Raw genomic sequence first — 9,866 nt, forward strand, 5'->3', positions numbered from 1 at the left:
ACTAGCATGAATGAACTAACGTTAGCTTGTTGAATATGTGAGTGATAAATGTTTATAAGTTATCATAATATGAATAACTTTTATAGGCTGGGGCTTACTTGTGGCTCCTCTGGGATGAAATAATTGCAAGAGGACATAATAAAAGCAGAATCTCACTATAGGAGTCCTTCATTAAAATCATATCCCCAGGCTGTTGTCATTAGTATGATCTTAAAGTGTTTTTGTATGTTCAAAAGGAGGGAGGCAAAGTAAAAGCATAAAAAATATCATTTTCATTTTTGATTTTTTTTTTGTGTGTGTTTATTCTGTGGCATTTTCAAGTTATTTAATTTAACAGAACTTAATAATGTAGTGTCACTGCAAGTTATGTTAAAATTTCAGGGGGGGGGGGGGGGCAAAGCCCACCCCCACAGTTTCAAAAAATCCTGGAGGAAACCCTGTATTGATCATTAAAGAGCCGTCAAGTAAATGCTTGTTATATAAAACAAGCTGTTACTGTAATAGGGCTTATGGTTGAGGTTAAAAGCATATAAAATAAATGAACTACTAGCCTTCTGTATTGTGTTTTATGGCTCTAAATCCTTCTAAAATGTGATGCTTTAGGAAAGAGGAGGATGTGTTTGACAAGGGTGGATGTAGGACAGCAGCAGGTTCATTTATGACAGAGGTGGAAAAAGTACTGGACTATCGTACTTAGTAAAGGTAAAGTTACTCTGGATGTAAATGTAATTGGTTACTTTCCACCCCTGATTTCTGTGTGCTTTGTACATAAATTTAAGTTGTTACTATTAACACATTAAAAAAATATATTTTATTTTTTTAGTTTGGATGCATACTGATGAGGTCTCCAAAAGAATGACTGACTGATAAGAAAAAAAGGAAGAAGTCCATCTCCTTCACAAGTGTCCACTCCTACAGACTTCAGGACCTTAAGGGGCTCAAACACAGCCATCTCCTAACAGACCAGCCTGGCTGGTAACTGAAGAAGTTAGTTTTGGACCCTGTCTGTGTGCATAAAGGTAAAACCCATAACATCCCAGCAGAGACAGAGGAGTGAAGAGCTGCCTGATCTCCCAGGGACAATCACAGTCCTTTCCATATTCACTACAGTCCAGCTCACAGTTCAATTTACTCTATGCATGCCAGTGGGCCCACAGTGGATCTAATAGTCACTACCATTATGTATAGGGATGATCATCAGTGGACTTAATAGACAGTTCATACACACTGGTCAAATACATCAGTCTAGTTTAACTCGTTTAAAGAATCAACTGAGACAAATCACTTCAGGTTTGACTAATGACATGTATGTGGCATTATATGTTGAATCTCTGTCAATATCTATAACGTGGTTTGAAATAAAATGAACAAAATATCAAGTTCTGTTACCTCATTTTTTCTCCCCTGGGGTTTAGATTAGCTGTATACTTGCAGAATATCTAGCATTGACTGCATCAGTAACAGTGATCTGCGGTTGGGGGGCCCCCAATCAAACTTTGCTTAGTACCCCAAGTAAGTAAGTAACAAATGAATTATGCCTATTGGCAGATATGACAATCCCTGCAGATATTACAACCAATACTTCGGCTATAAAAAAATCTGCCTAGATCAGCTGTAAATATAGGCCATAAGAACAATAAGTTAGTAGAGATTTAGGCTAGGCCAACAGAACTACATCAGCTGAAGTCTTTTTCTTCAATCATCATCATTCCTCACACTTTAAAAACTGTGTATTAAGGACTGGAATTTGTTTATTTGTTCTCAAACTTTAAAGTGTGTGTTTGAAGGACTGAAGTTTTAGGTGTGAACTATATTCAAATATCAGTATCAATATCAGCTCACATAAATTTGTAAATGTAGTCATATCAGATATTGGCAAAAATCCAAGATCGTGCACCCCTAAAATCAATACCTGTTTTGATACCAAGGCAGCTAAAAATTATGTCCTGGATGCCCAAAACTGGTTAATTTCGGCTTGCTACACACTAGGATTGAGCAGTATTAATTTTTTAATACTATCATACCCTCCCCAGATTTTTCCGGGGTAAAAAGTCTTACTGCCAGTCTTAAGCCTGATCTTAGTATTAAGAAAATGTTTAAAGTATCAGAACACAGGCAGCTTTTTTCTGTGTACCTAAACACTGCATATGTCTGCATCTAATGACAAACCTTCCCAACAGCACAATTAAATCATCTGCCAGTAAAAACTGAGATGCCATGAGGAGGTGGGGCAGCCTTACATGTTTTTGCATCCACTGATAATAAAAACCCACGGCAACTGACATGCCTCTGTACCACACTGTGAAATGTAAAAGTTAAATAAATAGCATGACTAGCTCCTACATTAGTTAAAACAGTAGACTGTGATGTCAATCACACTTCATCTTTCTATCTTAAGTCACTTATAGTTTGTCTTACAGTCCCTTTTTTCTCAAATTAGCAGAAGAAAACTGTTGAAAACAAAAGCAACATTTTTTACATTGCATATTCATAACTAGAAAAGTACTCAGAGAGTGCAGACCTCCGCCATTAGCCCTGTCTTCCAATAGTAAAGAATCCTTTAAAAAATTCCTGGATCCAGACGGTGATCTGGATCACTCCCAAAATCTAATCAGTTCTTCCTTATGCTATTTCTGACATTTTCTGAAAATTTCATAAAAATCTGTCCATAGCATTTTGAGTTATGTTGCTAACAAATTAACAAACCCTGCCGATCACATAACCTCCTTGGCGGAGGTAATAACATGTATGGTGGGATCTCAACATGACTTGACAATTTCCTTCTATTTACATGACTAGACTAAAAGACTGTAGTTGTCACAGTCAATGTTAACAGATGTCTGGACTAACAGATCACAATCATGTGAATAAGTTTGAGTTAAAAAAAAAATGCAAGCAACAAGTTCATACATTTTTAGGAAATAATATATGTTAATAACAGCCCTAATAAGGATTTTAAAATGTCTTAGCATGTCCTGGAAACTGACCACATAAAACAGGAAAAAGTATATTTATGTTCACATTATAGATGCTGGACTCAGAAAACACTCATAATTCTTACATTGAGACACTTGGGGAAAAAGTTATTCAACTGCAATGTTTATGTCAAATTGTCATTGTTTGTTTATAAGTGTTACGTAATTCAAAACTGAAAATATATACAGGCATATTGATCATTTGATTTATTAGGTCCAGTCTTTTTGTGGAACAGAGCTGAATGTTAGGTATTATAGAAGTAGTCATTTATCCCTCCTAATTTACGTGAGTATCCAAGATGATGTTCAGTTAATTAAGCCTGATAATTAAAAATGTCCTGGAAGCAAACTTCTTCTGCCTTAAAATGATTATGTGTAGTTTGTGTATTATGAGTAGTATCAGCAGTTGTTAAGTTCTTCACATATCCTTCAGCAGTTCACCTAGAAAGTCACTGGTGTATCACTTATTGTGGTGTTGGGAGGGATTAAATTAATCAGCACACTCTGTCCTTTGCAGGTAAGTCATTAGATGCATAAATATAAGCCCAATTAATAGTAATAAAGTGAAAGTGTGAGATAAAAATTATGTTCATTTAAAATCATATCAAAATCCTCATTTATTATAAACACATTAAATCAATCTGAATTTATTACAATAAATTAGAAATCATTTCATGTCAGTATGCAATGTGATGATGCACATTATATTCTACGGAGGCCAAATTCTTCAGCATTTCCCACACCTAAACAATAGTCAGACAGGGCGCCACGGTAAATTCACACCTGTTAAGAAATAAATGTCAGACTTTTATGGGATGATTACAAGATTCCCATCATGAGCACATAAAAGAGAAAGAGTGAAGGAGAGAGTGAAAAAGGAGGTCCACTGGTAAGTCCTTTCAGTAAATTCAATCCCTGAGTTATGATGTTTCATGCTAAACTTAAGTTTCTTATTTCTTTTTAAAATAAGTTTCTACTGTTCCTTGTTGCCAATGCTGCCCAGGACTTGGACTTTTGGCTGATTTCATACATAAGCTAGATCAAGCCAATCACATGATGTGACACTCGTTTACTGAGAGAAATGTCAAAATAATAGCAATGTTACTGAGCATCTTTCATAAATGATAATAAATGATGTATATTTTAAATTTATCATACAAAAAAGTTAAATATGTTAATGGTTTCTTTAAATGGTGATGTTAGGGCTAACAGCTCATGAAAATAAATCAGTATTTCAAAATATTAAAAATACTGTAAAAAAAAAAAATCAAATTTCTAAACTTAAAACATAAAGTAAGGTAATTAGTGTTTGGTACATTATTTCTTTGTTGTAACAATGCTGTAATAAATCTTGTACTGTTAGAAAGCCTGTTTATTACCCTTTTAAACAATGCCACATTTGTAAGGATCATGCATTTGTGGGATGAGCAGCAGAGCTGAGTATGTGGGTTGTGCCCATGAAAAATGTGCCAAATCTTCTCTGCCGATGCCAAACAGCTTATTTTGCTGTTGCTATTGACTCTTGTTTTGGGCTTCTGGTACCCCCAGGTGCTGCCAATCAGGTGCCTGACTGGCAGCACCTGTGAGCATGGGCCCTGCTACAGTGGTCAGTAGATGTCTGCTTCAAGAATCGGCATGCCACATTTGACTGATCTGGATAGGGCCCGTCGGTTGGGCAACTTCAAGCTGGTGTTCCACAAAACCAAGCTGCAGCATTGTTTGGAGTGAGCCCTGGTACCATCTCCAAACTGAAGGCTATGTTCCATATAACGGGGAATGTCAGAGACAAGCCGCGAAGTGGGCGTCCCAAGAAGACAACACCCCAGAAATACTGTTTTTTCACCATGTCAGCAAGAACTCTATCATCCAAGATGACAACACTCGCCCCCACAGAGCGGGGTTTATCAGAGACTACCTCCAGAATTTGGGAGTGGAGAAGATGGAATGGCCTGCCAGCAGTCCTGACCTTAACCCCACTGAACACTTGTGGGATCAGCTTGGGTGTGCTGTTCGTGCCAGAGTGATCAACACAACCACGTTGGCTGACTTGCGACGAATGCTGGTTGAAGAATGGGATGCCATCCCACAGCAGTGTGTGACCAGGCTGGTGACCATCATGAGGAGGAGGTACCAGGCTGTTGTGGCTGTGTATGGTTCTTCCACACACTACCGAGGCTCCTGTTTGTTAAATGAATACATTGTTAAATTGTCAGTATGTCTTGTTTCTTCAAACTTCAATAATCCAATCTACCAAACACCAAACGGGAGTCAATGGCAGAATCAGCTGTTTGGCATTGGCAGAGAAGATTTGGCACATTTTTCATGGGCGCAACCCACATACTCAGCTCTGCTGCTCATCCCAGAACACACAACCACAACCATGCAGAAGACTGCTGACTTGACAGTGTCCTGAAAACAATAATATGCATCCTCCACAAGGAGAGCACAAAGGGTGGGCTGTTCTCAGAGTATATTCATGGAAGGGGAAAGTGGGGTAAAGGCAACAGGGGTGACTGCAGCCTTCAGATGACTGTCATACAAAGCAGATTCAAGAACTTAGGTGAGCTTCTTCAGGAGTGGACTGAGGCTGGATTGGAGTCAGTGTATCAAGAGCCATCACACATAGACGTATCCAGGAGATAGGTTAAAAGTGTTGAGTTCCTTGTCCAATCCTGAAGCGCAGGTATCAGTGTCTCACCTGGGCCAAGGAGAAAAAGAACTGGACTGTTGCTCAGTGGTCCAAAATCCTGTTTTCAGATGGAAGTAAATTTTGCATTTCATTGGGAAATCAAGGTCCCATAGTCTGGATGAAGATCAGAGAAGCACAGAATCCAAGGTGCTTGAAGTCCAGTGTGAAGTTTCCACAGTCAGTGATGGTTTGGCATACCATGGCATCTGCTGGTGTTGGTCCACTGTGCTTTTCAAGTCCAGAGTCAATGCTGTCAGCAGTATACCTAGAGATTTTAGAGCACTTCATGCTTCCATCTGCTGAGAAGCTTCATGGAGATACCGATTTCCTTTTCCAGCAGAGCTTGGCACCTGCACACAGGGAAGCCAAAACTACCAGAAACTGGTTTGTTGGTATTACTGTGCTTAATTGGCCTGCCAACTGGTGGTCTGACGTGAAACCCATAGAGAATCTCTGGGGTATCGTCAAGAGGGAGATAAGAGACACCAGACTCAAAAATACAGACGAGCCGAGGGCTACTATCAAAGCAACCTGGGCTTCATGACACCCCGGCAGTGCCACAGACTGACTGGCTCCATTGCAAGTCACACTGATGTGGTAATTTTTGCAAAAGGTGCCCTGACCAAGCACTGAGTGGAGAAAGTTAATATTTCTGTATTATAAATCCTTACTGGTGTTTTGTGATATTTGAATATTATGAGATGTTTGATTTTTGATACTTATGAGCTATAAGCCATAATCATTGAGATTAAGACAAAAGTATTGAGACACTGCACTTTGTAATGATGAATCTAGAGTTTATGGAATTTTTGTTAAGATTATTTTAGGCTTTTTGTCTTTATATAGACAGGATAGCTGGAGAGAGACAGAAAGAATAAGGGGAGAGGGTAGGGGGAAAGACAATGACCAAACTGCATCGGGACCAGGAACTGATCTCACAACCAATGCGTTGATCACTACAGTCTCTGTATATAGGCTGAGACAAACTAGCGCTTAAATATATGGAACAAATTGATAAAAAATAATAATAACAAAAAAAAGACATTCTAGTTTTCTGAGATCCCCCTGTATGTATAATGTAAAGAAAGCCTTACAGGCAGGCAAAAACAGTGTTTGTTGCTCTCATTTTGATGAAGAAAGATAAATCTCAAGCTATAAACCAGTTTTGCTGAGAAAAAAAAACATTACTTTCTTATTCTGGACTCTAGAGGACATGCTGAATATGCAGTATTGTGTGAAACTTGAAGAATTAATAGACATGACAACTACTGATAGATAACAATACCCTAATAATTTCCTTTTTTGTTTACTTTTCACATTTCACATCTTTATCACAATAATTAACAATTTTATTGCAGATTGCATATTTCCTCATATCTTGCATGAATATCAATTATGTAAAAGCTATTAACGGATACTGATGTAGAATGTATGTTTTGCTGTACACATTTTTAATGACTAAAAAAATGGTTGAAACTGAAGGCTGCCAAAGGCCAAGAGTAGGTTGCCTGGGAAATATCATTCCTGAGCCCTGTAAGGATACTTTTTTAATCATAATGCAGTTAGAGCAAAAAGAGGAAGTTTGCATTTTTATCATTCTCTTTTTATGAATGGATCATTAAGCCTCTGGCTAAAACTAACTTTGATGAAAAAGAGTACTGTAGAATAAATCAAACTAAGTTTATTATGTGTCCGATTGTGTTCTTGTTGCTTCAAGGTTTCTTTTAAATCAGAAGTGATTTACTAAACTAATATTACTTGAATTTAGTAAGGCATTAAGGAAAATCTCTAACTCAAGGCTAAGGCAATAAAACCAGACATGGGCATTACCCCTGGTTTTATAACAAGCTTGTATATATCATGCTCAGTTGTGTAGATTTAATGGATTTTGCACCTCTAAAGTTATACTTGATTACAAATCAAACATGAGGAGGGATCCCATTCCTCCTTTACCCATTAGGTAAGAGAACCTTGGTGTATCTACTTTATCAGTAATGTTACAGGATTTATTTTAACTTATGAGACTGCTGCTCTGCAGAGCACCAAAACATAAATAAGCCCTAAGCATCTTTGATTTTCAACTTCAATAAGAGAAACTGTAATTAAATCTCCACAGCAAATGAGAAAAATATTAAGCAAGGTAGGCAAATGTATATCTGGAATAAATGGCTTAGACTGTGTTCAAAAACATCACAGTGTCATATTTAAAGACATGTAAGGACTGCACCTTGAGACTGTTTAGTTCTGTGAAAAATAGGGCATGGGCAAGGTTCATAGCAAATTCTACAGGCGTGGGCTTTCGCATTAAATAATTCGCCACGGCAGCTACTGAACAAACACTACACTTTCAATTAGCCGGTATAATTCAGCTCACGAGACTGTTTTTACATATCAAGCGAGGCTCTGTTAAGCCTTGTTCAACATCAGAATTTCATAGTGGTCCTATGTAGGTCTCCACCCTGATTGTGATTCATCAAACCTTCGTAGCGAAGCTTAAGCAGGATTGTGCTATTTACAATAACGAACGAAATTAACCTAACCTAACGCTGCTTTACAGTTTTAGACAAACAGCTCTGAATTCTTCATCTGTTAGGGTGACGTCTTTCTAAGCTTCAATGGCCACAAGGGCAAAGTTGCAGCAATGGCTCAGCAACGCCCTTTCCAGCTAACGTTAGCTTAGCATGATAACGTAGACGTTTACTGGAGCTGTCAGAGCAGACTTCGTGTATTTACTGCCATACAGTCAGCACATAATAACTCACCCCAAGCTGTGCCAAAAAGTCATTAATCAGCAAAGCCACTTGTTGAAAATAAAATAACAGTAATTGCAATACATATCGTAATAGAATATGTAACAAGTTTGACTATAGCTGTTGGCTGTTATCATACAGTCCCAGATAGCACAGACTATACAGATCAACAAGCAAATGAATCCTGTTTTAACAACAACGCAATTCAGACTAACCATGTACCATGCAATTCAGGCATACTCGAGAAAAATCAGGATATATTTACCCGGCTGTAGAAAATATGGCAGCAAGCTGTCAACACCTACATTAGCTTAGCCGGGCTAACGTACCACGTTAGCTCATCCACACAGAACTTCCATAAATAGACGCAGCTAGCGTTAGCCAAATGTGAGGCTAGCTTCCACAACAAGTGTCCATGTACAAACAAAGCCACGGGCGAGGAACGTTGAATTGGTTCTATGACAACAGTCACATTCAGCATAGCTACATACAATCACCGTTTGATTATTTTTACGCCCAATCGCCAAACGACGGTCATTGGATGCCAACTTTGCTACTTAGCTTAGCGTTCGGCCTCTCCGCCATTTTGAGATCGGAACAGGGGAGCGCAGACACTGCAGGCAATTCGTCGTCAAAATAACAAGTCCATTTAAGTGCCAAAAGAAAAATAAAGACGTTTGTACAAACTACTGACTCACCCTTTGACAGATTCTCATTCTCGTATCCCTTTTATTGGTCTGAGCATAGGATAGGAAGCCCTGGCTCTGAAGTGGTATTGTGACTTTTTACATCACCCGGCACGGTCGGTCAGATTTTCTCTCCTCTTGGTTGGTACCACCGCATTCGCCCGGCCCCAGCTAACGGTCGCAATTACATGTCGACCGCGCGCACGTTGAGGTGACCGGGAGCGCGCTGAGAGCATATCTTGCGTTATTTTAATTAAAGTGAAAACACATTAGTTACGTACTTGGGTTTTTGTTTTTCATCTTAATGTTAAGTACCTAAAATGTACCTATTGTTACCACAAAGTGTATAGTCTAGTTTATTCCCACCTAAAACTTATACTGCTTTTAAACACAAAGCCTTCTGTTTCATAAGTGATTAGAATGAAGAAAGTTTCACAAAATTCTGCCTTTTTTTCATGCAAAAACGGCAACATCCTGGAACATTTTTCAATGCTCACAGTCTTTCAAGATTTACAGAGTTTGTGGGAAATGGGGTGTTCGGATTGTATTCCTATCTATCAACGCAGTCAAATAATCGGGTATACTAGTATGTTTTGTTAAAAATATAACAATTTTGTGACGACAAAGGAGAAAATGTATCGTTAAATTTTTGATAAATATTTGAAACTACTTTGTTTTTACGCAATTCTATATTAATCATCGTGTTTGTAATTTATTTTATTATTATTATTTGTATGTGACGAGTTAGTAGCCCCCCCCCCCCCCC

The 9,866-nt window shown here is 38.3% G+C and overlaps 1 protein-coding gene across 2 annotated transcripts in view; it reads right to left on the bottom strand.

The window, feature by feature from the left end:
- The window catches only part of LOC121518683 (lissencephaly-1 homolog B), a 30,820-nt gene extending 21,540 nt beyond the window's left edge, over positions 1-9,280 (bottom strand). Inside the window, exon 1 of one of the 2 annotated variants that reach the window (XM_041801167.1) lies at positions 9,113-9,280. The gene's annotated coding sequence lies outside the window, so the exon portion shown is untranslated. Of the gene's footprint in view, positions 1-8,679; positions 8,811-9,112 lie in introns of those variants that run through there. The other variant, XM_041801168.1, reaches the window with a different exon arrangement.
- Between the last annotated feature and the right edge of the window lie 586 nt (positions 9,281-9,866).

The sequence above is a fragment of the Cheilinus undulatus genome, linkage group 12, assembly GCF_018320785.1.
Source record: "Cheilinus undulatus linkage group 12, ASM1832078v1, whole genome shotgun sequence".
NCBI classification, from domain to species: domain Eukaryota; kingdom Metazoa; phylum Chordata; class Actinopteri; order Labriformes; family Labridae; genus Cheilinus; species Cheilinus undulatus.